Genomic DNA, 27,629 nt, shown 5'->3' on the forward strand with positions numbered 1-27,629 from the left:
ATTCTGGTCTATGTCTCTCTCTTGAGACTTTGGGGCAGTCTCTTCTACTATGTTCCCTGGATCCACAATTGTAGCATCTAAAGGCCTCATTATGTTTATCTTGAAAGACTACTTTCCTAAAAGGTTTGTGGTCTGTTTGGTTACTGGATCGATTTTTTCTTGAATTGTCTTCTGCTATCAATTTGTTAGATAGACTTTCTATGGATAAATATCCCAAATTAATGGTATCTAAGTGTGACATAAAGCTATCCCATGATGGATCAAGTGAATTGATAATAACACTTTTCATTGTTTGATCTGAAATCACTTCCCCCCTCAATTGTAGCTCAGCTCTTATTTTGTTTAGATTTATCAAATGCTCACTTATAGAAACCCCTGGTTTTACTCTAGAGGAAAAGAAATCCTTAGACATTCTTGTGGTTGTAGCTACGCTATCGCTGTGAAATAGATTAAACATGCATTGAATTATTTCTGATACAGTTAGGTTTGGTTTGATGCTATGATACATTGCAGGAGACACGCTAGATATTATTATGAAAAATGCTCTATGATGTAAACAATCTATTTTTAAAGTCCAAGGTCTTCTTGGAGGGCTAGTTATAAAGAATAGTAAATTTTCTTTCATGAAAATAACCTGAAGCTGTTGATACCACTCTTGTAAATTAATGCCATCAATTCTAAGTTTTGGGAAGTCACTGGGTAAGTTACCTACATTATTCTGTCCATTACTTACAACCTGGGGCAGTCCGTGATCTCTCAAGTGCAGGAAATTACAGAACGGCATTGGGATGCTTGCAATGAGTCTGCGCGGTTCTCTGGCCAGTTCAAGTCCTTCTGGGTCGTCTACGTAGTTTCGCACATGCGCGTTGTTCATTTCTTCTTTGGTGGCGTCGTGGAAGGTTCTCTCCCTTTCAGCTCTCTCGATCCGCTCCTCCTCAGATGAGTCGGTCTCTGGCTCGGTTTTTGGGGTTCTGGTGGTGGTGACGGTTCTTTTCTTCTTTTTGTGTGCGTTGGTATTCGATTTTGTCTGTGGTGTAGGGCGAAATCGGCATGGCTCTCTGGGCTCGGGCGTCGTCGCTTTCGAAGTCAGGATGGGAGCGTGCAGGTCTTGAGTCGCCGGTTTGATTTCTTGCTTCTTCGTAGATGTCTTGGTAATTTTCAGTCTTGGCCCAAAAGCAGCAAAAAGCGTTTTCATTGCTGATTTTACTTGAGATTTTGTTAAATCGTCTTCACTTTCTGATTTTGGATCATCTGAAGAGTTTGAGACTTCTTTCTCACTTTCTTCGTCTGATAGTGTTTTTCGCGCCAGAAATTTTGAACTGAGCGTTTTGATTGGCTCTGCTCCATTCTCTTTTGAAGTTCGTTGAAACCAAGATGGCTGCCATTCAAAATTTCGCGCGGGATCACATCTTTTCTTTTTAACAACTATTTTCTCAGTAGTCATCTCACTTACGATTTTTTGATCTTTGGGTTTTTCTTTAATGACGTTTTTCTCTCTCGCTGCTCCGCTGTTCTTCAGCATCTCCTGGAGGTCCGCGATGAGACTTTCATCATTCTTTTGGCTTTTTAGTATCTTTAATATCTCTGACCTGAGTTCGTTATTTTCTATTTCGATTTCTTTCTGGTCATTATTTTCACTCATTAGTTCTTCTTCTTCAGTGGTGTATTCTTCGGATTCTCTCGAAATCGCATTGGTGGATTCGTTGATCATCTCTTGATCAGTTTCTATTTCTTTGCTGTAGGCCCTGGTGTTGGGCCTATCTTTCTTGGACATTTTTAATTACTTATTGAGTCAATTAACCATCCTCTGCTACCAGCTTGTTGCAATATTTCCAGGATCAGACTCAATAAAGATAATAGAAGTTAAAGCTTTAAATATATTTCTTTTTAATTATGATAGGCATTCTATATTCACTGAATATTCAAGGTAGAAGCGACGAGAATGGTGAGGGTGGCTCCTTATATATACAAGGGGTGGAGCTAGGAATGGGAGTGGTAAGTTATGAATACATTAAAGTCCAAAGAATAAGTTAACCTCTGATGTTCCATATATACATTATTTACACATTGGAGAATAAGGCATTTACATCTGACACCTTCTGTTTCCTTTTTGATTGATCCAATATGAAGCCATTGCCAAGTTTTGTTACTCTCCACATAGCCTTCAATTTCATTCAGATTTTGACCATGTATATGTTAATCTTTTCCATTATTTCGTTTACTGTTGTAACTATTCAGTTTTGTGTGCCACCTTTGATACTATCATATTCAGAATGCTTTCCTTATAGACATAAATTAATAACCATTCTTTGCATCTTTTTATGTAAACATTTAAACCTCTGCTTTCATTGTCTGCTTCATTTGCAATTCAACCACCAATTATCCTTGGTATATGCAAACACAGTGTGTCACTTCTGAGGGCTGTAGTACATGATTTATTATCATAGATTTCTGGATCTTGCAATCTAAATCATCTACTTCTTCTTATATTGATCTATAGATACTTAATATGTATCCTGTACAAAGACAGTCTCCTGGTTTCTAGCTTGGTGCTTTAAACACTAGACCAAACTGCCTCTAAATTTCTAGGATTGCTAGGAAACCCTAGATTAGCTAGGATTGTAACATTGCTAATCCTAGAAATTTCTAGGATTAGCAACATTATAGGTTGTTAATATCTTTTCCAAATTTATGTACTAAATTTTTCAATCTAATCTTTTATTGTTACTACTTTTGTGAGGCCATATATGAGCTGATTTGTCTCTTTGATCATTATATATTATATATATGGGCAATTTCTAAAGTATGTATGTATAATATATAATATTTAGAGACAATAATATTTAGAGACTGACTCATACAGCAACTCTGGACAATAATTGATTCTGCAACCACATTTGGTGCATTATGGTAATTTTTAGCGCCTTTCAAAGGAAATAATCTTTCTCTCACTGTTCTCTGCATGCCAAAACCTTTTCTCTAGGTTTCTGTTATTTGGACATTTATGGTTGTCATTCATTATTTTGAATTGGAAATTCAAATTTTTAATTGACTGTTTTCAGATTTATCTTTATCTTGGCTTGTTCTTTTCAATTTCATATGTTTTATTTACTTTTTTTTTATTGCTGTTCCAATTCATTTAGTTCAGGGCCTGTAAACATCTTTTTTCTGAATATGAAGCTTTTCTGATCAATAAGACCCTCAGTCATATTTGATTCTGGAATTTTTTTTCCCAAACTTCATACACCAAGTTCTAGAAACCATGTCCATGGATTTGTGGTTTCATAATAATAATGGTAACCCTAATAATAGTTCATAATTTCTTGATTTTCACTGAGCAAAATGACTTTTTAAGTGAACAAAGGCCCTTAAAATAACTCACCATTCAAACTGCTGATTCTGGTTGTCCAACCCTAAATAATATGTCATTTAGCAAGTAAGTAAGATTCAAAAACACTTGAAGGTTACTTCAGTTCCCAGTCGAACAACCCAGTCTGTCAAGGAGTGTGAGGCAAGGCATGTGAGATACCAACAGGGCAGTAATTACATAAATTGCATAACAGTATTATATAACTGTTTTCTCTTTCATTTCATTCAAATGGTATAAAATTCCCCTTTCTTCCTCTCATCCCAGAAAATGGCAACCTTTTATTTATAGTCAAAGGAAAATGTATAAGAACAACCCTCATCAGAATTGCAAATAAACACAAGGGTATATATTTAAAAAGTGCAAACTGCTTAGATTATGGCTCTCAATTCTCTAGGAACGTGAATAAAAAGTGACACATATCACTTTGTACCATCTTCCACAATGAAGTATGAGAGGATCAAGTTTAACTCGGAAGAATTTACAGAATCAACATTTAAATCAGTTGTTCTTTGAGCAGGCAAAACTCTGAAGTAGCAATTTTAAAAAACACATCCTGTTTGCACAGTACAAATGAAGGATGCATTATTTGTTATTATTATTGGTTCGATTTATATGCCGCCCTTCTCCGGAGACTCAGGGCGGCTTACAATGCGTTAAGCAATAGCCTTCATACTTTTGTATATACCTGCTTAGTAGGGCTTTCAGCCCCACCCTAAGCGGTGTTCTTTTTTATACAAAGTCAGCTTTTTGCCCCCACAAACTGGGTCCTCATTTTACCTACCTCGAAAGGATGGAAGGCTGAGTCAACCTTGAGCCTGGTGAGATTTGAACTTGCAGTAATTGCAGGCAGCTGGTGTTACTTAACAGCACTTTAGTCTGCTGTGCCACCAAGGCTCATTTGCCTTTGAGGGAGGATGGAACAGGAGCCCAAGATAAAATGTTCAAACCATAATTGGATTGCATTATAAATAAAATAAAGTAATACACAAAGTAATATTGTCTAGTAAAGAGCAATGGGACAAGATCAGTGATGAAATTCAATTTTTTTTACTAATGGTTCTGTGGACATGGCTTGGTGGGCATGGTGTGGCTTGGTGGGTGTGGCTTATAGGCATGGCAGGGGAAGGATACTGCAAAATCCCCATTCCCACCCCACTCTGGGGCAAACCAGAGGTGGTATTTGCCAATTCTCCAAACTACTCAAAATTTCAGCTACTGGTTCTCCAGAACTTGTCAGAACCTGCTGAATTTCACCCCTGGACAAGATAATTATTTATCCTGCTTGTCCTTCCCTGCATTCTCCACTATAATACTGACCCTGTCATGATGACAACTTTAAGAGTGAAAAGGAAAGTGATTCACACTTCTTTTTCTGCATCCTTTTAGCAATATGCAAAAAGATGATGCATATATATCTTCCAGCCTAACTTTTCTCATTGTGGGACTATGTCATACATCATCTTGGCTATGGGAATATGGGCTGGAAATCCTCATTGCCGACATCAGTCTGGATCACGTGAATGTCACATTCAAGCACACTAATTGTAACAAACATGAGGTGCCAGAAGATGGCATTTGATCAGCTTTCATCCAAAGTTCAGCCATAGAGAAAGGACTAAAAGAGTGTTCCTGATATCTACAGCACAAACATTGGATGCTGTAACCCAATCAGTGCCAAGTATCTGTTGGATAAATTCAGCCTCTGTTACTGTAAGATATTAATATAAGCAACAAGGGTGACTAAATGCCCAGTGTTCGTGCATCAAAGGAAGCTATACAAATCTTTACCAAGGCTGGATATTGTTCTTGTTTTTACATGTAGCCAACACAAAGTTCCTATCATGACTACAATTTCTGAGATGATGTGATATCAAGTAAGCATTATGTAGCAAACAATTACCTTGTCTGATGCTGTACTCTTTGTGACATAGTAACAGATAAAGCTGTTCATTTATCTGTTTGGTGTATTATCTGTTTGATCGAAGATATGATGTGATGATGTTCTGTGATGATAAGTAACCATTTAATGGAATTGGGTCAAGGAAAAGATTTTTGTATTTCTTCTGGGGACTTGGAGAACACTTCAACTGTAGCAATATAGTCTGGTGCTACACATCCACAATCCTTCTGAGCAGTGGTGGGATGCTGCCGGTTTAGCAACTGGTTCGGTGATCACTCATGCGTGCGCGTGCACCATTTTACAAATACTAACCTTCTGTGTTACCACTTGGGAGTAACACAGCTGAGGCGCAGCAATCCATTCTGCTGCACCAATCAGCTGAGAAGATAAAGGTAAGTAAAGCATAGGGGCGGGCAGGTGGGCCGACACGATCGTCTGAGCGAACCGGTTTGCTCCCAGCTGATCGTGGGAGCTACCAGTTTGCCCGAACCTGTCTGAACTGGTAGTATTCTGCCCCTGCTTCTGAGGGAGAATAGTACTGGCCCACACTCAGGCTCTGCCAAATCAACATAGCTTAGTTTCCCTCAGGGTGATGCTTTACATGTAGACTGCAACTCCCATCTGTTCTGATCAATATTCCCATACATATGGAAATTAACAACAACAACAAAAGATAATTCCTCTAACTGTTTTATTTACCATAGTATTCATTTTTCTCATGCTACCGATTGGTGTGTCTTTCAGTCTATGCTTCTTTGAAAACATCTCTGTTGCTTGATAAACCCTGGTGTAGTCTAGCTATAAAGAATATTATAGTTAAGAGTCGGTCTGTCTCATACCATCTTTTACACGTGAATCATGCCTCTATTTAACAGACCTGCTGAAACAAAACTCATTCCATATTCTTCCACCTACAGTATTAAACAGGCTGTTTCCTATTATTTACTTTTTAAAGGCAGGGGAAGGTAACAGATTTACCTGAAAAAATAAACCACAAAGATTATTTTTTAACATCAGTTTTTCTGATTGTTCCAATTCAGCATTGGGAATATTAGCAACTATATTTTATATCTGGGTTTCAATCATATTTCTTCAAGAAATTGTTCATCAAACTACATAGTTTTATTCGCTTTAACAGATTAACACATCAGAGGTTACAGTGGAACAAGTGCATCAATCAAACAGATAATTCAACAGCATTATCTGTTACTTTGTCACAAGGATTGTAGCATCAGACAAGATATTTCCAATTGTTTGCAACATAAGGCTTACCTGATTTTGAATTACAATAGAGAGGATATGGAAGCATAGCTGACAGATGCGTAACTACCTAATTACACCACATTTTATCAGTACTACACAGGTATATTAAGAAACAATTTACTATACTCAAGCATTCAATAGAGAACTGATTTCATAGCACTCACCTACATACATACATACACACACACATACACACACACAAAAACACTCTTCTTTAACAATAGAGTTATTGGCCAGGAAAGCAAGTATAACTATTCTCATGTCTAGGAATCCAAAGATACTCGATAATGATCTGTGACATTACCAGATGGAACATAATATCTGAATTTTACTAAGTAAATGGATATTAAATTTATATTCAAGAAGAGCATACAAAGCATTATTCTAGGAGATGCTGTGTATCCTATTCATTTGTTAATACAGGTTAATGCTGCATTAAAGAAATACACAAGCATTTGCACTGGTTAGAAAATTAGTTACAAATGCACCATACCTGGGAAGTGGGGGGGAGAGTCCAAATTATGAGGAATAATTTATAAGTTAATAATATAAAATGATCTCTGGTGAATTAAGATGCAAATATAGTATGTATTTGTTTTCATGCCTCTGAAATAAAAACATATTTTGCTAGCAACAGAAAGATGCTAAATAAGCTGGGTTAGGCTGTATAGGAAATGGTACATAAAATAATTTATTTCACTTATTGCATATATATGACTGTACATCTCACAAAATGACTCAAGCATGAAGCTAAGCCTGGAAATCTAGTCTATATCTTCTCTATTTTATTGAAAACCATATGAGAAAGACATGCGGGAAGCTGAAGCTATGGGTTTTTTTTTCGTTCTTCTTTTGTATCTAGAAATGTAAGAAGAAGCAATGATAAAGAACATCAGCTAATAAATGAAAAGAAGGAAAATCAAATATATGTGAAACTAAGGGGAACGATAAATACACAATCACAATCTGAATAAAGACAACCTCTTCTTCTGGAGGAAAGTTGATGAATATATGTAGAGAAATAGAGGTATAGTTTTAATTGTGAATGAAAAGAATTTAAATGTACAGGTAGTCCTCAATTTACAACTATATTTGGTTTTTTTTTTCTTTTTCATTAAGTATTTGAATATATAAATAGAAAAGATACTTAGAGAAGTAACCGATTATATTAAAATGTTGGACTGTATTACTTAAGAAAATGTAAGCCGTTGTTCCCCATTTTGCAACCTTCTTTGCCATCGTTAAGCAAATCACTGCATCTGTGAAGTGAATCATACAATCATTAAGTAAATCTGGCTTCTCCCACTGACTTTGCTGGTCAGAAACTGGGTGGGAAGGTTGCAAATAGTGATCACATGATCGTGGGACAATGCAACTGTCATCAATACATGCTGGTTGCCAAGCACCCACATTTTGAGTCTTTAAACATTCCCTACCTTCACACACAAACATGAACATTATGGTCCTGGTCTAGATCTATTATCTAAAATTCGAAAGGCCTACCTCGCTTCAGATGAAGATTTGTTTTTCAGATGAAGATTTTGGTTTTCCACATATACAGCTCTGATTTCTTTTTGGACAATAATGGGGATAAGCAGAAAGTGAAAAACCCATACTATTTTAAGTGACAACCAGGTTGGAAATTTCACATCTACCATTTGCATTGGGGGGGTGGGGGAAAATACCACAACTGATGTGTTTTCGTGCAATTACAGATATGTTTCTGCTAGTGGAGCAAGGAGGTAATCCGGGGGTGGGTTCTACTTACCTTTACTACCACTTCGCAACAGGGCCGCGCACACTCTTCTGCACATGCGCAGCAGTGTTCTCATGACGTCGGGGTTGGTGGGCGGAGCCTCCCACCAGTTTTACTACCGGTTCTATAGAACCGGTGTGAACCGGGGGCAACCCACCACTGAGGTAATCCCTTCCACCACAGATTGACCCTTGTCTAAATCTAATTCAGATCATGCCCTATGTCCATGTGATTTCATACTGGCTGGGCAGGAAAAAAGGCTTCTCCTTTCGCTGCTAAGTAGAAGCTGAGAAGAAAGTAGAAGTCCAGGTTTGTGTGGAAATCCAATTATCCAAATAAAAATTTACTTTAATAGTAAAAAAAAAAAAATGCTGATAGCAGTGCAGAGGGTTTTTTAAATTTTTATTTATATACTAGCTGTATCCGGCCACGCGTTGCTGTGGCCCAGTCTGGTGGTTCCGCTGGGCTAAAAGAACAAGGCTGAAGTCCCAAACACTCCAAGAACATTTGGTGGGCGTGGGCAACTCGATGTCACTGACTTTCATCACATGACATCCCCCCCGCCACACCTATCCAGCTGGTGATGGAGAAAAAAAATGGTCCTTTTCTGGCGACAGGGGTTGATGATGTTTATAGGCCGCTTCCCCCCTCCCGCTCCCGAAAGCATATCCAGGGGGTGGGGAAGGTGGTTTAGCTGGTCAATTGCTGGTCAATTGCTGTGACTCAGTCTGGTTAAATGGAAAAGGAAAGAGAAAGTGCACGTTTCTAATAAGTTTAATTGCACAATGCTTGTGGGTATACAATATTTTTTGTTGTTCCATTGTATGTGTAGATATAGAGATTGTCTGGTTTTCCAACTCTAGAACATGAGACATATAATTGTCCATGTGAGAAACAATCCATGTGTAGATCTAAACCACAGAATTCTAAAGATTGGCCCTGAGCTTTGTTGATGGTGATTGCAAAGGCCAATCGAATTGGGAATTGCAATCTCTTAAACTGAAATGGCATATCGTTGGAATCATAGGAATGTGAGGAATGAGGACATCCTCACCTTTGAAAGGTCCTGTCAAGATTGTTGCTTCTACGACGTTGCTCATGCCATTGCAAAGATTTGGCTGGCTGATATTTCGCAACATGATAATTGGCACGCCGATTTTCAATTGCAGTACGTGTGGTGGCATCCCTGTGAGATCGAGTGAATTCAAAAATTCTGTTGGATAATTAACCGCTTCATCTGCTTCTACGACACTGTTGACGGACAGTGTATGTGACTGCCTCGCTTTGAATGTTAGACTGAATAATATTGTTAATTTCGTAGACATCTTTGTTCTTGGCCGCAAGAATAGCTCATTCACTCAGCCAATTGTGATTGGTATAATTGATTTGAATATTGGGAGATACTTTTTCAACCAATTCTTGTTTTGTCATCACTAAATTACAGAAGTTATGAGGGAATGATATTCATCCTGAGGTCAGATCAACTGGCACCTTTCCGTTCCCAATTTCCAGCAATTGATGTGAGAATATCTCAGTTGATCGATCGTTTTGCAGCTGGACACGCATATTTGTAGTTAATTTTAATGTCTTTACGTGTTGCCACAAAGTAGAGTATTTCAGGGAAGCATTTATTTCATCCGCTGGTGTCGATCGAGGAATTACAGGTAATGTTTGTCTGAAATCTCCTGCAAGCAATATTAATGCGTTTCCAAATGGTGTGAGGTTTCCACGCAAATCTTGCAATGATCGATCAAGAGCCTCGAGCGATTTTTTGTGCGCCATTGTGCATTCATCCCAAACAATAAGTTTGCATTTCTGCAATACTTTTCCCATGCCGGATGCTTTGGAAATGTTGCATGTGGGAGTTTCAATGAATTGCATGTTCAGTGGCAATTTCAAAGCAGAATGAGCAGTTCTTCCACTTGGTAGCAATGTTGCAGCTATTCCGGACGAAGCAAGAGCTAAGGCTATGTGATTTTGGGATCAAATTGCTGCTAGAATCAATCTAATTAGGAAAGTTTTACCAGTTCCTCCTGGCGCATCTAAGAAGAAGATTTCTCCAACCCCATTATTGACAGTTTGCAGTATTTGATGGTAAATGCCTTTTTGCTCAAGTGTTAGTTTAGAAATATTTGATTGCAGATATGACAAAAGATCACCCGTGTTGTAATTTTGTTCACGACATAATTCTACATCGAATGAAGCATCAGCAGATCGATTTGGTGATGGCATTCCCACTTGATTGAGAACTTTGTTTGCAATTTCTAAGCACAAATCTTCAATCATTAGCAATGCTTCATTGTAGATTTCTGCTGTGAAATCCATGTTCATATTTGAATTCTCCTTGCGTATTTGATGTAAAATATCTTCAGCCATGTGCAACTTATATTTGTCCCATAACTCTGTTGGAGATGAAGGAGAGCAGGCAGTCAATATGATTGCAAACAATGCACGAATTTGATTGGGATGTGATGTGTTGCACGCATCATTAATGCATACATCCCAGTGTTGGTCATTCTCCAATAAATTCATAAATCTCAGTAAAAACACAACTGCAGCTGTGGTGTAGTATGTTTCCTCAGAGAACAGAGCAACAATTTTTATAGCATTTTTAAACATGTAAATGTTTGTGCTACCTGAGTCTTCTGTATCTGGACTGCTGATATTTTTTTGTTGATATTTTTTGGAATTATACCTAGTGAAAAATTTGTGATTTAATTTTCAAAATTCATGAGGTAAAATGATGGTGTGTTGGTTTTACGTCCAGCAAATGGCACTGTTTTTCAATATTTTTCAATGTTTGTCAATATCTTTCAATGTTTTCCAATGTTTTTCATGTTTTTACCTGTCACAGGTGTGAAATGTATATAATATAGGTATATAAAAACACGCCCGTAGTCGAATGCAACATTGTGTCAAAATTTGAAAGCAATTGGTGAAGAACTTTAGGAGATGTGCGGTTATGTACAAACTGACATTTACATTTTTATTTATATAGATTTATTAATTTTATTTATATATTTTCTCTTTGTATACAATAAGTGCTTAGTGAACAGCGTACTGTCTGAGTCAGTTTGTTTACATAACAGTATTAAACTCCTAATTTCTACCTCTATTATCCAACCATTGATAAAACGAGTCAGAATATTGAAAATATTCTGTGTCTTCTTTTTCTTTTATCTTCATTGTTAGTCTGTTCATTTCTGCACAGTCTAATTTTTTTTTAATTATCTCTTCTTTAGTAGGTGTTCCCTTGTTTTTCCAGTATTGCACAAATACAATTCTTGCTGCTGTCAAAACATGTAATATACATTTCCTTTATCGTATTTTTTTTATGCCTAACAAAAATAATTCTGGTTTGTAGTCTATATGCTGCCTTAACATTTTTTCCAACCATGTATGCATTTTCATCCAATTTTTTTTTTTTCCTTTTGGGCATGTCCACCATTGCAGTGCAGTTTTTCTTTATTGTGATTGCTGGAACGACTTTGTAGCTAATCAAGGTTGATCCTGATGAAAACAGAAAATAATCTCATATGGACAGGTAGCTCTTTTTTTCAACTGTGGTTTGTCACAGCTCTGTTCCATCATACCTCAGCTACAAAATCATTCCACAAACAGGGAATTAGCTTAGCTGTTCTTGCTCCTGCTAGACATGCTGGCAAGATGGTACAAGAGAAGCAGGCTTTTCAGCCACTTCAACTCAAATGGTTTGCCTTTTAAAGATTAGGCATACTGTTCCCTGTGTGCACACGCTGTAGAACAGCAGTCCCCAACCGTTTGGGCACCAGGGACAGGTTCCATGGAGAAAGGGTTTTCCAACAGACAGAAGGGGGCGTGGTTTTGCATGCTGCTTGCATCCCGTGGATGGGGCTTTGATGGTTTGTGCAGCCTGGTTTCTGGCATGCCATGGCCCGGTGCCGGAGGTTGGGGACAAGTGGTGGGTTGCCCCCAGTTCGGACCAGTTCATAAGAACCGGTAGTAAAACCAGCAGGAGGCCCTGCCCACTGCCCCAGATGTTGTCATCGGCGATCTGTGCATGCGCGATCCAGTTGCGAACTGGTAATAAAGGTAAGTAGAACCCACCCCTGTTGGGGATCCCTGCTACAGAATACCATCAGCGGACAGCAAGGTATTGCAGCTTTCTATATCTGTTTGCATCCACCTAGGTGTAATCAGGATTTTTGCACGGCAGATATTGCAGTCCTGTTAAAAATTAATGTCAGCCATTTAAACTGAGCCTGGAAATATTCCAGGAGTATAACTGGGACATCTAGATGTGATACAATCCAACTACCTCTCTCCCGTGTCAATTAAGAGTTTCTAAATGTCTTTAAAAACAGACCCATGAAAAGCCCGGCCTGGATATAATTAGTGCTTGTATAAAATCTCTTTTTGCTAACAGCCGTATCATTGCATCTCTTGTCTGCAAGTCCCAAGCCCTTGTTTATTTTACACTTGCCACATATTACTTTTATAACCGACTTTCCAAAGCATATATTATTTAAAAACATAAACAGTCAACGTAGCAGGCATTTTTCTCCCATAACATTCTTATATTGGCAATGACTGGCTTATATTTTTACATTACTATGGAGAAGAAGCTTTTAAAAATATTACTATTATCATGATAGTGGGAAATAACATAACATGGCATTTTAAAAAATGACATTGTTATTTTTACCATTATATGTTGTTCACGGTTTTGAGTTATGTACATTTAGTGCATGAAAGAGTATCCAGATGACAAATTTAAAAGATATAATTTTTAACCTAGCATATAGATCTCAAATAACATTTGTGCAAAATCTTGCTTATTGATTCAAAGTCAAATCACAGAGGAGCATGCAATATTAATATAAAATTCCCAATGTTTTAATATAATTTAGTAGCTTCTTTTATATACTCTCTGATTGCATGATTCATGAGCATTTTGTACAACTGCAGCTGCTGCAGTTACATGCACACAAACTTTTATTGTCTACCAGATGTCTAAGTTTGTAATATTTGCTGGTGAATTTCAGGTCATTAAAAGTTCAGACAGATTTCCAAAACATGTTTGCTGAGTGGATCAGATAGAAATACTCTATTAGATGTGAGTACTGTACCTTAGAACAAAGAAATACTTCTTCTTTTTCAGAGCAAATACAAGGAAGAAAAAGGCATTAGAAGAAAGGCATTATCCTAGACCGTTTATTTGTAGCTTTCTCTAAGAATTTTATTAGCAAATATGGTTTCTAATTTGTGCCTTTTTAAACAGCATAATTTTCCTTACAGGTAGTCCTCAATTTATGACCACAATTGAATGCCAAATTTATGTTGTGAAGCAAGACATTGGTTAAGTGAATTTTGATCCATTTTACGACCTTTCATGCCACAGTTGTTAAGTGAATCCCTACAGTTGTTAAGTTAATAATGTGGTTGGTAAGTGAATCTGGCTTTCCCATTGACTTTGCTCATCAGAAGGTCACCAAAAGTGATTACATGATCCCGGGACGCAGCAATTGTCATAAATATGAACCCGTTGCCAAGCATCTGAATTTTGATCACATGACCATGGGGATGCTCTAAAGGTTGTGACTGTGAATAATGGTCATAAATCACTTTATTATGCACTTTGAATGGTCACTGAATGAATGGTTGTAATTTGAGGCCTACCTGTAGGAGTAAGAAGAAACCTCCTTCTATGGCAAATAAGACACAGGGAGAAACCAATGCTGATATGCTTTTAAGCAGACCATCCTCCACAATAATAGACTGTCAGCCTTGGAAGCCATATTAGGCCGGAAGCTTCAATGCTGCCACCTCCTCGTGTGTGGGAAAGTAGGAGGGGGGATTTGGGAGAGGGGGTTAGTAGACATAATAGCATTCTTCCTGTCGGTCAAGGTCAGGGCGATCCAGCATCTGGAGAAGGAGTGGTCAGGGGGCTGGGTCGAGATGGAACGGAGGTTGATTGGAGCATGTGATCGGCTGGGGAGAAAAGGAGATGGTTTTGGGAGCTTTGACTTACCGAAGGAAAACCCGGTCTTTTCAGATTCGGGTTTTCCCAGATGTGCCAGTTTACCTATTCTAGTAAAGAGAACTTTGGAAAATGCTTGCTTCCGTGTCTTTACTTGGAGTTGGGGTTTTTCTGGAACGCTGACCTAGACAAGCTTGACAATCAGATCAAAAATTAATCCTAACCTTGTTCAAAGCATTAAAGTTGTACTAAATTTTATTCTCCTTATGTTCTGGCTAGCTACTTAGTTAAGGGGGGAAACCCCTGAAAGATCTGCCGCTTGAAATATAAATTTATTTCAGAGAAGTGACATGGGATCCAACTCTTGGAGATACAATCTTTGTATTTTCAGATATGGTTATCTCTATCCTGAATAGGGGTCATGCTGGACACTGAACCCAGACAGAGAATTGAACACCTGCTGCTACTACATCTACTCTTTCTGTTTAATTACCCAAAGCCTGTTTATCTTTTGTTAGTTTTTTGATACATATAGAAAGAGGTCTTTTCATCCCTCTTTATCAGTGCTGCCCAAAAGCCTAGCCAGGTGCCTGGGGATTAAATCTTGTTTTTTTCCTTCTCAAAAAAAAAAAAAAAAAAAGCAAACTCAGAGCAGTATCAGTCCTCAATGGAGCTAACATCTGAGACCAGGGAGCAGGTGCAGCGGCTTTTTCATCCATTGATCCCACCATCTTCTGAAGAGGTCCAAATATTAGTCTTTTTACTTCACAGTTACATTGGCAGCACAAACCACTCTCTGCTAAGCACAGAAAGCATCCAATCTGTTTAATGCCAGGATGGCTGGTTCTGTATCATGGCTACCGTGACAACCAAGGCCTACTTCTGTCAGGGCTGCCTTTGTTGGCTGTTAGCAACCTAAAATGAAGAGCCACTTGCCTTTCTCGTGACTCATGTGGAGGAGAATTCTGCCAAAACAGATTATTTCATTGCTCCATCCGTGAGGCAAGGTCTGCAGCTGACACAAGAAACTGTCTTCTCCTTCTGTTTGCTTTGCTCTTTTTCCAGGGTTCTCCGAACTTGGCAACTTTAAGACTTGTGGACTGGCTGGGGAATTCTGAGAGTTGAAGTCCACAAGTCTTAAAGTTACCAAGTTTGATAACCCCTGCTCTAGACAAACTGCCCTGGAAGAGGGGGGGGAGAGAGAGAGAGAGAGAGAGAGAGAGAGAGAGAGAGAGAGAGAGAGAGAGAGAGAGAGAGAGAGAGAGAGAGAGAGAGAGAGAGAGAGAGAGAGAGAGAGAGAGAGAGAGAGAGAGAGAGAGAGAGAGAGATTTCGGCCACAATTTTAACTCCAGCAAAGAAGATAAAGAGATTTGCACATTGTTTAGTCCATTATTTGTATGTGCACATGAGACACGCACAGGGACAGAAAGGTTGCATGAAAGACATAAATCTGTTTTGAGTCATTGTATTGATGTTCTGCTTTTTGGGGGGGGGCAAGAAACTCAATGCATAATTTCTTCCCCCTTCATAGGATAATTGATTGGATAGTTCAAGTCTGCCCTTAAAATGTTTTCTGTTCTCACAACTTCATTGTATTCAGCTTTGTTTTTCCTTCTAGGGTTTTTTTGAGAGAAAAGTTCAGAATCAACAATATTGTTATGCACTTCTTAGTAACATTAACAGAGTTGGAATGGACCTTGGAGGTCATCTAGTCCAACCCCCTGCTCACGCAGGAGACCTGTACTAGGGATTCGAACTGCCGAACTGCCGACCTTTCTGATTGACAAGATCAGCGTTAGCAAGTGATTCTCAACCTTTTCTTCACCATGGACTCTCTTTAAATACCTTTTGTGGGCACAGACCATGGCCACAGACCTCCAAGACTTAACTCAAGATTTAAAGCATAACATTTCTTCAAACCTTTGTGGGCCCCTGTGATGACTTCATGGTCCCTCAGGGGGTCTGCAGAACATAGGTTGAGAACCATAAGACATTTCTCATTGGGGAAAAAAGTATGAGGGTTGTACAGCCCCACTTTTCTCAGTGATTTCTCTCTGCACCTCAGCTACCTTAAAGGGGTAATATTTCTCTTTCATTCACATTTGGCACTAATAAGGGGACTTCCAAAAGTATCTGCTTCAGAAGAAGAGTTTTCTTCAGGTGTACCACATGGGCCTCTATGTTTCTTCTGAGCCTATTTGTGAAAGAAAAACAACCCAAAATAACAAAAAAGCTTTTCTAAAGAACACCAGCAAATGAGACGATCCTGTTAGATCGGGTATTGGCGTGGAATAATGACTGAGGCAGACTAACTCAAACACAGCTGTTTATTGCTTAACAACAAGTAACCAGAACGCAACAAGAACAACTTTCGACAGAACCGCTATTTATACCATCGGCTGTCAGTTATAGCCAATGGTTAACACTTACGCCTCCCGCCAAAAGAGCTGTCAATTTGTGGCCAATCAGAGGCTCTTCCTGGTTGCTGGCAGCAACAGGCAGAGAACACTACAGATCCAACAATATTTTATTGGATACTCAAGCTGACAAGTAATATTGAATCTCTTATACCCAAATGAGTAAAGAGTTCCCAGTTTATAGGGATCTTCTATGTCAATCAAACGAGACCCCAATGTACTGAGATAATTGCTTCAAACCGATAAGGATACAAGAAATGAAAAGAAGAAGACATGGTTATAATTCAAAGTGTGAAAACATACAAACACATTATTTGATATGTAACAGCATTGATATATAGAGATACCAAGTCTATAACTGTTATTCTGACAAGTTAGATCTCTATTGTAGAAAGAGGAAAAGATAAAAGGGCCGCATCACACATCCTTGACTCTGCTGATTATCTAAAGCCATACATTCTAATAAGTGTTTAAATCATTGATAACACATCAGCTTAGCTCAACAAGTAAACTTCACACATTATGTACAGAAATGTAACTTAAGCAGTACACATATCATGAATAAAATATAAGTATAAAAATTAAACAACAGAAATAAATTATATGTCTCATTTCTCCACACTTTCTAATGCAATTATTTTTGAAAACAATAAACAAAAAACCCAAAGTTAGATTATATCTTAACATTTGGCGCATTTAGACTATTAAACCGCTTAGCCAGGGAACAATTCTCACCATAAGACCTTTCCCTTTCCTGAAACTTCGAACTCTTGAATGTTTCTACTTAAGAAGAAGAAAAAATATTATTATGAAAATGTTTACATAATGTGGAGGGAAGGCAAAGTACATTCATAGTTCTTTTCTGTCTGTTGCACTGTCATCTCCCATGAACAAAGTAACTCCTCCATCCCATCCATGCATCCATGGCAGATTGGTGAAAAGAAGCTCAATAGACTATGGCAAAATCCACATAATATCAAAGCTAATCCATAGCTGAGCAAATCTAGTTTAATGAAAAGAAGGACTAGGGTTGACATAATAGCAGTGTGCTAATATCTAAAGGGCTGGCACAAAGAAGAAGGAGGTCAACCTATTATCCAAAACACCTGAAGGAAGAACAAGAAGCAATGGAGGGAAACTAATCAAAGAGAGAACCAACCTAGAACTAAGGATAAATTTCCTGACAGAACAATTAATTGGTGGAACAGCTTTCCTCCAGAAGTTGTGGGTGCTCCAACACTGGAGATTTTTTAAAAAAGATTGGACAAGCACTTGTCTGGAATACTATAGGGTTTTCTGCTTGATCAGGGGTTGGACTAGAAAACTTCCAAGGTCCCTTCTGTTATTCTGTTAACAAACTGCTTCAGCTAAAATAGCACTGTGGTACATTGTTTTTCTGTGCTTATAACAAACAATGTGCTAGACATTGTTTTGAAATTTACTCTGAAGATCTCTGGATGTTGAATGACGAAACTCACTGACTGAAGATGTGAGCTGGCTTGGTGAACTGCTATGGATCTACAGGCTTCATAAGCTTCTTGTTCGAACCACCCTACTCTCTAATTTAGGTTTTAGGGGCTACTTAAAGGACCTATTTTCCAAATTCAGCTTTAGGCATGGCTGCGCTTAGCTCCACTTTGGCACTGGACTTCTCCAGACCAGATGAAATACAGAAATCATCCCGTGCCTGTTTTAAAGGAAACAAAGGCCAGCCATATTCTGCTCCAAAACAAGCATTCAGAAAATGTCAATAGCAATAATGTGATTGCAACCTAGTATATTTCATACCATCCGCATGGCTTTTTCAAATGTGAATTAAAAAATAATAATCTGAGCCCACAAAATTTTGTGCAAGTTGCTCTAGAGCTCTGTACATGTAATTCAGTGCTTGCTCATTATGGTTTCACAAAGCATCTAGCATAAAACTTCTTTATTTTCCCTTGTGTGTACTTAGAATACTGCAATTTCAAGGCTTTAATAGACTTTATGATTATTCCCTAATGCACCATTATCTTACCATTCACAATAGATAGCAATGCTCCCCATCATTACCCATGTAACAGTAGTAATACATTCTACAAATGTATCTATTGGAGAGATTATGGCCTTGCTAAAGCTAGTATAATCAAACCCCAGTGCAAATTAGCATTTACTTCCAACCAGGCATCAGTTAGACCAACTTTCATCAATAGATCAGCTTTATTTCACTCATTGTCACAAAGAAAGACTATTCCTTTTCTACTTCAGAGCTAGCCAGATATAATATAGCTGATTATCATAAGCCAAGACCTTAATGTAATCCACATGCTGAAATGTATGAGATGATTATCCTTTGAACCTTGAGCTGCCTTTTTTGGTGGTGCTTTTTCCTTCCATCCATAATATTTCAAGTGAATAACCATATGGTTTACAGTAATTACCAGATTCATTAAAAAAACGTATTGTCGTGGAAAGCATACTTGATTTTTCTGAAGTAATAGTTATTATTATCATTATTATTTGCTGATAAAACACCAGATCACCAATATAGTCACTTTCTTGAGAATGCATCTGAAAGGAGTAGCCCTAACCCTGATTATTACCACTTCCAAAGTCCATGCTGGCTAGGACAGGAAGTTGTAGTAATTATGAAAGTAAATGTGAGTAGTGAGGACATCATTTATTACACTATAGAGAAGGAACCTTTGCTTCCTTCATCATGTTTTGTAATGTCTATGGAGATTCTCAGTCATCCAGATCATGGTTGTCCCAGAGGTGCTTTTTCAAGAGGAAACTGGACTTTCTGGTTTTTCTTTGAAGATGTTTCACTTCTCATCCAAGAAGCTTCTTCAGCTTGGTAGTACAGGGGTTTAAGGCACCCTGTTATTAAGCTGGTTATTAAGACCAGCTGCCTGCAATTACTGCAGGGTTCGAATCTCGCCAAGGCTCAAGGTTGACTCAGCCTTCCATCCTTTCTAAGGTCGGTAAATTGAGGACCCAGTTTGTGGGGGCAATAAGCTGACTTTGTATAAATATACAAAAGGATGAAGGCTATTGCTGAGCACATTGTAAGCCGCCCTGAGTCTTCGGAGAAGGGCGGCATATAAATCAAATTTAAAAAAAAAAGAAGCTGTGACTGGATGGTGGGGAATGGAAGGATTTATACTCCTTGCAGAAAAAGATTTGAAAAAGGTTTGAAAGAAGGGTCAAAGCGGCCATCTATGTCAAAATTGAACAAGTTTCTCTTAATAGAGGAGGAGGGATATGACATCCAATCTACAACACAGTCCTTTCAACAGTTCCAAGAAGGCTCCACACCCATTTGCACCATTCAGGTGATCCAGACTAACCTCCAGGTGGCCTTAACGACTCGCTGAAAGAATGCAAATGACCAGCTGTCTGCAAGGAGTATAAATCTTCAGAGCTGAAGAAGCTTCTTAGATGAGAAGCAAAAAGTCTTCAAAGAAAAAACAGAAAGTCCAGTTGCCTCTTGAAAAAGTACCTTTAGGACATTTCTTTTGTAATGAACATTTCATAAAAAAGGGTTGTTGCCTATACATCTTTTTGCCTTCCAAAATAGTTTATTTATCACTTAAAATAAAAGATGTGGCATATCACCCATTTTTTACTTTTTATTTGAATTCAAAGGCACATTTGATAATGGGAAAATATGGTTGATGTTTTGCAGCCAATTACACCTTGTTCTTTGCACAGTATCCTTATTCTGTACCCAACATATCACAATTTATCACATGGAACCTAGATGACTTAAAGAGGAACTGAATCCACCCAATCCATTTTGTTTCCTGCTGGCTTTGATCCCAACAGTGTACAAAGCCCAGATATTTTGGGACTTTCACTTCTATCAGTTCTATCACTTCCCCCTACTTATTCACTTCCCCATTATTGCTAATGCAATTCAGTTACTTTTCCAGAGCAGTCAAAACAACTCCCAATGAAGTCCCGAATTGCTATATTAATTTGCCTAGCAGTACTAACCATAGGGAACAAAATACTGCCAACAGAGCAGTGGTTGCCATAACAAAATTAATCAGATAAGGAACATGGTAAAAAGTAGTGAGCCTAGGTAAAAGAAACTTAAACTTTTCAGCGGAATGACTAAGAGTTCCATTAAGTTTCAGTACATATATTTCTGGGCTTAAAAATCTTTAATTCTAAAATTCTGATGTGCAGACTTCCATAAGTTAGAGTTTGAAGCTCTCCACAACAGAGCCTTCCGTGGCTGAATAAATTCCCAGTGCAATTTAGAATCCTCTACGTACAATATTTCCTGATGCCATAGAAGATGTAGGAAGCAACAACAAATTTTCCATGGATTAGTGTGTGGTCAATAAATTGTTCCCTGATTTGCACAAGAGACTAGCCTTTGCATTTAGTTCCAGTTGGAATTCCCAAAGTTAAACGAAAAAGTAAATCCCAGCTCCAGGAGCCTATCCATCTACATTCTTAACGTGTTAAATTTTTCCTGTATTCAAATACATGAAAATAAGTTTCATTCAAAAAATTAAGACTGCTAGATAATATAATACAACTAGTGAAAAAACTGTCATTTCTAATTCCTGCAGTTTGTTCATTTGTTCTGTGATTCCATCCAACACAATGATCAACATGATTAATTGAGCTAAAGTAAAACAATTAAAACATATTAAAATACACAGTAAATATAATTATATTCCCTTACTCCCTCCTTTCCCTTCTCTCAACTCTACTAATTTTAAGGAGGATGGTATGTTAAATGATTTTCATTTGCAATAATGCAGTAATGTATGAAAACTTCATTGACTTACAGGAATATCTCATTTTGTTTTTTCCCAGGGAGAATTAATATTTTTCCTTAGTGCAGCATTATATGGTCCCATGGCTATGACCTTAGGTCTACTAATATCCTTCCATTCACACAGCAATGACTGTTAGTGGATTTAGCATCTGCTGATGCCAGCTTTTTCTCAGGGCTTGAGTTTGATTTGTAGACTTTGCACTCAGGACCATTTGCCTTTTGTGATGGCAACTATCTATTTTTGCTGTAGATGGTGTGAAACAGCATTATCCCCCATTCCCACTCCAGCAACGCAGCAGCTACATACAGGACAGAAGGAAGGTGTAATTAGTGGTGGGAGGGAGTAAAGGGAAACTACCATGTTTCCCCGAAAATAAGACCCTGTCTTATATTTTTTGAACCCTGAAATAAGCACTTGGTCTTATTATTTTGGGGCGCGTGGAGCAAGATAGGGCTCCTCTTGCCATCTTACCTGATTTCCAGCTCTGCATTTTGATATTTTCAGGGAGGGCTTATTTTCGGGGAAGGCTTATTTTAGTGCATGTGCTCAAAAGCCCAATTGGTTTATTATCAGGGGATGTCTTATTTTCAGGGAAACAGGGTAGTATAGTTCTATTTCAAGCTATTTAGCTCTCATCAGCTAGTCATACCCTTCTGGAATTCGAACCCAGGCTGCTTGAATATTAGGTAGATGTATTAACCTCTAAGCCACAGGTTCTCCTCACTTTGTTGGCTATACCAGGGGAGAGATTAAATGTTTTTTCTCTGGTGGGATTGGTCTATCAGGGCAACCTGGTCTACCCAATTATGGGACAGAAACAGTATACCCTGATAGACCAATCCCACCAGAGAAAAAGCATTGAATCATGTCTAGGTTTCTTTGCAACTTTTTGTTACTATACATATGTGTCTCGAAACTATTTTGTTAGAATCTTTGCCTCTGCAATGCGGTATCAATTCTAATGTTTCAATCCAGAGTCGGATGGAGACTTGAGCCCAATCATTTTGTAATTTTGGTTGATGCCTTGGTGAAGATTCTACCATGTGTTGATGGTTGGCTTGAGGTACCTGTACCACTGGCACCACTGTCATCACCCTGGTCCAGGAAAATGCAGGCAATTCTTTAGCAAGAATATAAACTTTAGCTAATGGTTAACTTCAGCAGACTCAACCTTGTCCTTCAGTTTGGTGACGGAGAAGAGAAAGATGACAGATTGTGTTTTAATTCAATTCAGCAAAAGCCAATATTTGTTCATAGAAGACTGGATCCACCAGGACCATCTCCTGTACAAGCCCATATGACATGTAGGAGAGCCTTGCAATAGTGTGAGAGCATTCTGGTGCAGATCCCAGTTCTGTTAATGAACTTTGTGACCTCTTGAAAACAAAGTCAAGCTCTACTACTGAGCTTCCAGAGAGTTATTTAATAAGTATTTTATTTTTCAGCCTTTGAGATAACAAAAATGGAAACAAGTTTCCAGGATTTTCCAAGGAGTAATAATCATGCCAGCTTGGCAGGAAGAAAATAGTTTTCTTTTCTATGATGTTCTTTGCAGAAAGCACAATCCCAGTGAAACCTTATTCTTTGGCTCAAAGTACTAAGGAAAAGTATATATAAGTAAAGAGAAGCAGAAGATTAACAGTGTACTCTGGCTGATGGTACTGAACAGTAATAAAGGATGACCTTCCATTACCAGACTGAAATTGTACATGCTGACCATACTCTGCCTGGCTGAAGTCAGGAGGATAATCAAGGCCTTGGAAGGGATTATTGGCTAGCAAGTTACATCCAGTCAGGCAGAAGCCCTATAAAAAGAGGGAGACACATCCCATTTGGCAGCCATCAGAGTTGTAATGAGTAAATGTCTTAATAGGGGAAAAAAAAAAACCTCTCCTATTTCTTTGCCGCAGATAACAGAGCTATGATTATTTAAGCCATGACCTGGGTAGTTTCAAACAGAGAAGCAAAATTCAATAAATGTCTCTGCAGATTGCTCTTTCCTAGAAATGCAAGATGAATTAAAAAGAAGGCAGGTGCTGAATGTCAGATGTTCACCAGCATCAGACTGTTTGACTCTCTTCAACACAGCAGCTGGTCATGTACAAATGACTGTTGCTATCTCTAAGGATAGTTTTCCTCGCTGCTTATTGGCTGTGCCTGCCAGCCAACTACCAGAGGTAATTCATCATTGTTACATGCATAGTAACCATGTGGTTATCTGAATAATGTATTGGCTATGCCTATAGCCTTGTATTTTTTTTTTTAACTTCACAACCATTAATTTTTTTCCATTCGTGGACGATTTTTAATATTTTCGGCCCATTTTAAATATCATTTTGAATGGAGAAAGGTCTGCTACTGTTTTCATGTCTACCTAGTCTAATCTATTAAATCATTGTTGCATTGATGGATGGTTGTAATCAAATTCATTCCTCTGATCAAAATTAATGTAGATCATTTCAATCTGTCTCCCAAGTTTATTAAGAAAAGGTGCATAAGGGCTTCAGGGATTTTACTTTGTGGCTTATACAAAAGTAATCCCAAGAAACAATGGATTTTGTTGGCTTTGTGCAAACATTCATTTGTTCTCATGGTTCCCACAGAACATTTCACTTTTCAATCTGTCATTAAAGGACACACTGCATTTCTTAGGCATCTCTCATATATTTATCCATAAATAGTCTTCCTTGCAAATCTCTTGCAGTAATTAACTCAATTAAATTTTTTAACTCAACTATCAAACCCAACTATCTTGATCTCTGATATATTAATTTTCAGATCCATAATCCTCACTCATATGATTTATCTAATCTTCACTGCAAACTATTTTCTTTCTCTCTCCACAACATGGTACTGTCTACATAGAAAACTGCATCTCCAGGAAGTATTCATTCATTTCCCTGAGGAATCAAAATCATTCATCTGCCTGAGCAATGCACATAGTCTGGACTGGACTGGACTGGACTGGACTGGACTAGAATAGAATAGAATAGAATAGAATAGAATAGAATAGAATAGAATAGAATAGAATAGAATAGAATAGAAATGGACTAGGCTGGCCTGGAATAGAATAGAATAGAATAGAATAGAATAGAATAGAATAGAATAGAATAGAATAGAATAGAATAGAATAGAATAGAATAGAAATGGACTAGGCTGGCCTGGAATAGAATAGAATAGAATAGAATAGAATAGAATAGAATAGAATAGAATAGAATAGAAATGGACTAGGCTGGCCTGGAATAGAATAGAATAGAATAGAATAGAATAGAATAGAATAGAATAGAATAGAATAGAATAGAATAGAATAGAATAGAATAGAATAGAATAGCATAGCATAGCATAGCATAGCATAGAATAGAATAGAATAGAATAGAATAGAATAGAATAGAATAGAATAGAATAGAATAGAATAGAATAGAATCAGTGGTGGGATTCTACCGGTTTGGACCGGTTCGGGGAACTGTTAGCTCCGACTTTCAGCCGTGAGCGAACTGGTTCACTCCAATTTTGAAGTCCGCCCCTGCGTTATACTCATCTATATTTCCATTTCTGAAGCCCAGCTGATCGGCGCAGTAGAGTGGATTGCCGCGCCTCAGCTGTTTCCCTTGCCGGCAGAATGCAGCAACGAAACTGCGCACTCATGCACAGCGAACCAGTTGTTAAACTGGTAGGATCCCACCCCAGAATAGAATAGAATAGAATAGAATAGAATAGAATAGAATAGAATAGAATAGAATAGAATAGAATAGAATAGAATAGAATAGAATATTCTTTATTGACCAAGTGCAATTGCACACACAAGGAATTTGTCTCTGGTACATAAGCTCTCAGTACACATACAACCAACAAAGTAGTATCATAAGATACCAATAGGAGTAGATAATAGGAAAGATGAGAAGGATAATAGTAACCCAGTCCTGCTACATGGTTAGATATCCTTAGACATTGATAGTGCTGTGGGAATTATGTGTTTAGCAAAGTGATCAAAGCATTCCTTATACAATTATTGATAAACTATATTGAACAACAGAGGGAACATCACAGATCTTTCTCTTATACCTCACTCAGCGCTAAATCATCCACTATACATTCCATTTCTTCTCATATATGTTTTACTTCCATCACACTATAGGATGATGCACACAGAACAGAAGAAAATGGGAAAGTCTAAATAAATTCCTATCTTAACATACAGAATGCTGCTGCTATAATTAACAGGCTTAATATCCTATGGCCCAATATCCAATATGGATAAGCGGGACCTTGCAGAGTTCACCTCCTGTATTACCTTCAGGAGCATCCCGGTAAACATTTCCGGTTCGTTTACATTTTGGCTGAACGGGATATTACAATGCCAGAGTTTACATGCTAAAGTTTTGTTGAACCAGATGGCACGGCAATCATAGCTAAAGATTTCAGTTTGAAAGCTAAAAACGCCTGAAAGTGTTCCTCCCACAGGCCTACTCCTGCAGACTTACACTTCCTAATGAATTCTTCTTAGCTCTGTTAGATTGGGCTGAAATGCTTGAGGGATTTCTGTTGTTGAGCTGAAAATCTGCAATAATTTTTTTCCTTGTGTGTGATGAATTGGCTTTTTTGCCCACATGCCAGTGTCTGTCTTCCTGTAGAGAGTATCAGACCTTTTCAATTATTTACACATTAGGCCCCTCTAGGTTTTAACTGGCTGCAATTGTGCATCTGCTTGAACATTTCTTTTAAAAGAGTTCTTTGTAGCCAAAGGTTATAAATTCTGTTTTTTTCAGACTAAGAAAGATAGTGAATGGCTGGAGTATTTCTGTGCTACAGATAACAAAACACTACATTCTCATTTGAAATTTCCAACTAAGTATTTTATTTTCTTAGGAGAGGTGAATGAGCCTTAAAGTGCATATTTCCAGTTTTTGCAATGCAGGGATGTTTCTTGGTATTAGTCAACCCCAAATGGTATCACTGGAATAAGAGATAAGGGGTTCTCTGGTCAATAAAATGAGGGACATCTTCAGTGGTGGGTTGCTACTGGTTCGCCCCGAATCGGGCAAACCGGTAGCAGCAGCGGCAGGAGGCTCCGCCCACCCACCTGAATGCTTCTGCACATGCGCACAAGTGAACCAGGAGCAAACTAAATTGAAACCCACTACTGGTCATCTTCCATAAGCACTTCAGGACCTAACTGAAAACTAAGGTACAATCCCACTGCATGAATGACGGGTACTGTATTCTAAGAACTTTCTCCTGCTAAAGTGTTAGTGTTCCAGGCCATAAACTACACAAACAACAGTTCCTGGGTAGAACTATAGAGAGTGCATGTTGGATTTACACAGGAGACGTATCAGACAAGGGGGACCAGCATGGTTCTTATTACACTGTATTCATAGGCTTTTAGAAAAATATTTCCAATGGATCTGAATTAGTAAAATTGTTTGTTTGTTTGTTTGTTTGTTTGTTTGTTTGTTTGTTTATCAAATTTATTTGGCTGTTAACCATACAGAAAGTGACTCTGGGCAGCCTACAACAATCCATTATAAACAGTTTATAAATCAGGCAATCATTAGTTAAAACCCTTATATAATAATTATGAATAGCAATTATTAAATAATCGTGGAAAGGAATTTAAAAAATTATAATAGCAAAGTTAAAACAGGAAAGGGGAATAATAGATGGAAGGTTGTTAATAATAAGGGAACCAGCTCACATTCAGTCAACCCCTGGAGTGCAGGGACATAATCAGGTCTTGATTGGAAGCTTGGAGTGGAAGATTGGACTCAGGAGTGATGGGGCCAATCTTATCTTTGGGGGGAGAAAAATCCACAATTTGGGAATTACAACAGAAATGGTCCACTGCCTAGAGCCCTAGACATTAGAACCATTAACATACTTATTCTGTGAGAAGAATGTAGCTCGGGCAGCAGAGATATAATGTACAGTGTAGTACAAATACACAAAGCAGTAACAGTAGCAGTTAGACTTATATACTGCTTCCCAGTGCTTTACAGCCCTCTCTAAGAAGTTTACAGAGTCAGCATATTGCCCCCAACAATCTGGGTCCTCATTTTACTGACTTTGGAAGGATGGAAGGCTGAGTCAACCTTGAGCCACTTAGAATCGAACTCCTGGAGTGAGCAATGAGTTCGCCTGCAATACTGCATTCTAACCACTGTGCCACCACGGCTCAGTGGTGCTCAT

The 27,629-nt window shown here is 38.2% G+C and overlaps 1 long non-coding RNA gene and 1 pseudogene across 1 annotated transcript; one reads left to right on the forward strand and one right to left on the reverse strand.

The window, feature by feature from the left end:
* Positions 1 to 5,312: 5,312 nt before the first annotated feature.
* Positions 5,313 to 7,543, forward strand: LOC117672354 (uncharacterized). Its single transcript, XR_004593189.3, has 2 exons — positions 5,313 to 5,662; positions 7,396 to 7,543. It is a non-coding gene; the product is annotated as an uncharacterized LOC117672354 (long non-coding RNA).
* A 1,672-nt stretch (positions 7,544 to 9,215) lies between these two features.
* Positions 9,216 to 9,966, reverse strand: LOC148114872 (uncharacterized; annotated as a pseudogene).
* Positions 9,967 to 27,629: the final 17,663 nt, after the last annotated feature.

The sequence above is a fragment of the Pantherophis guttatus genome, chromosome 3 (assembly GCF_059756535.1).
Source record: "Pantherophis guttatus breed Tessera chromosome 3, ASM5975653v1, whole genome shotgun sequence".
Taxonomy (NCBI): Eukaryota; Metazoa; Chordata; class Lepidosauria; order Squamata; family Colubridae; genus Pantherophis; species Pantherophis guttatus.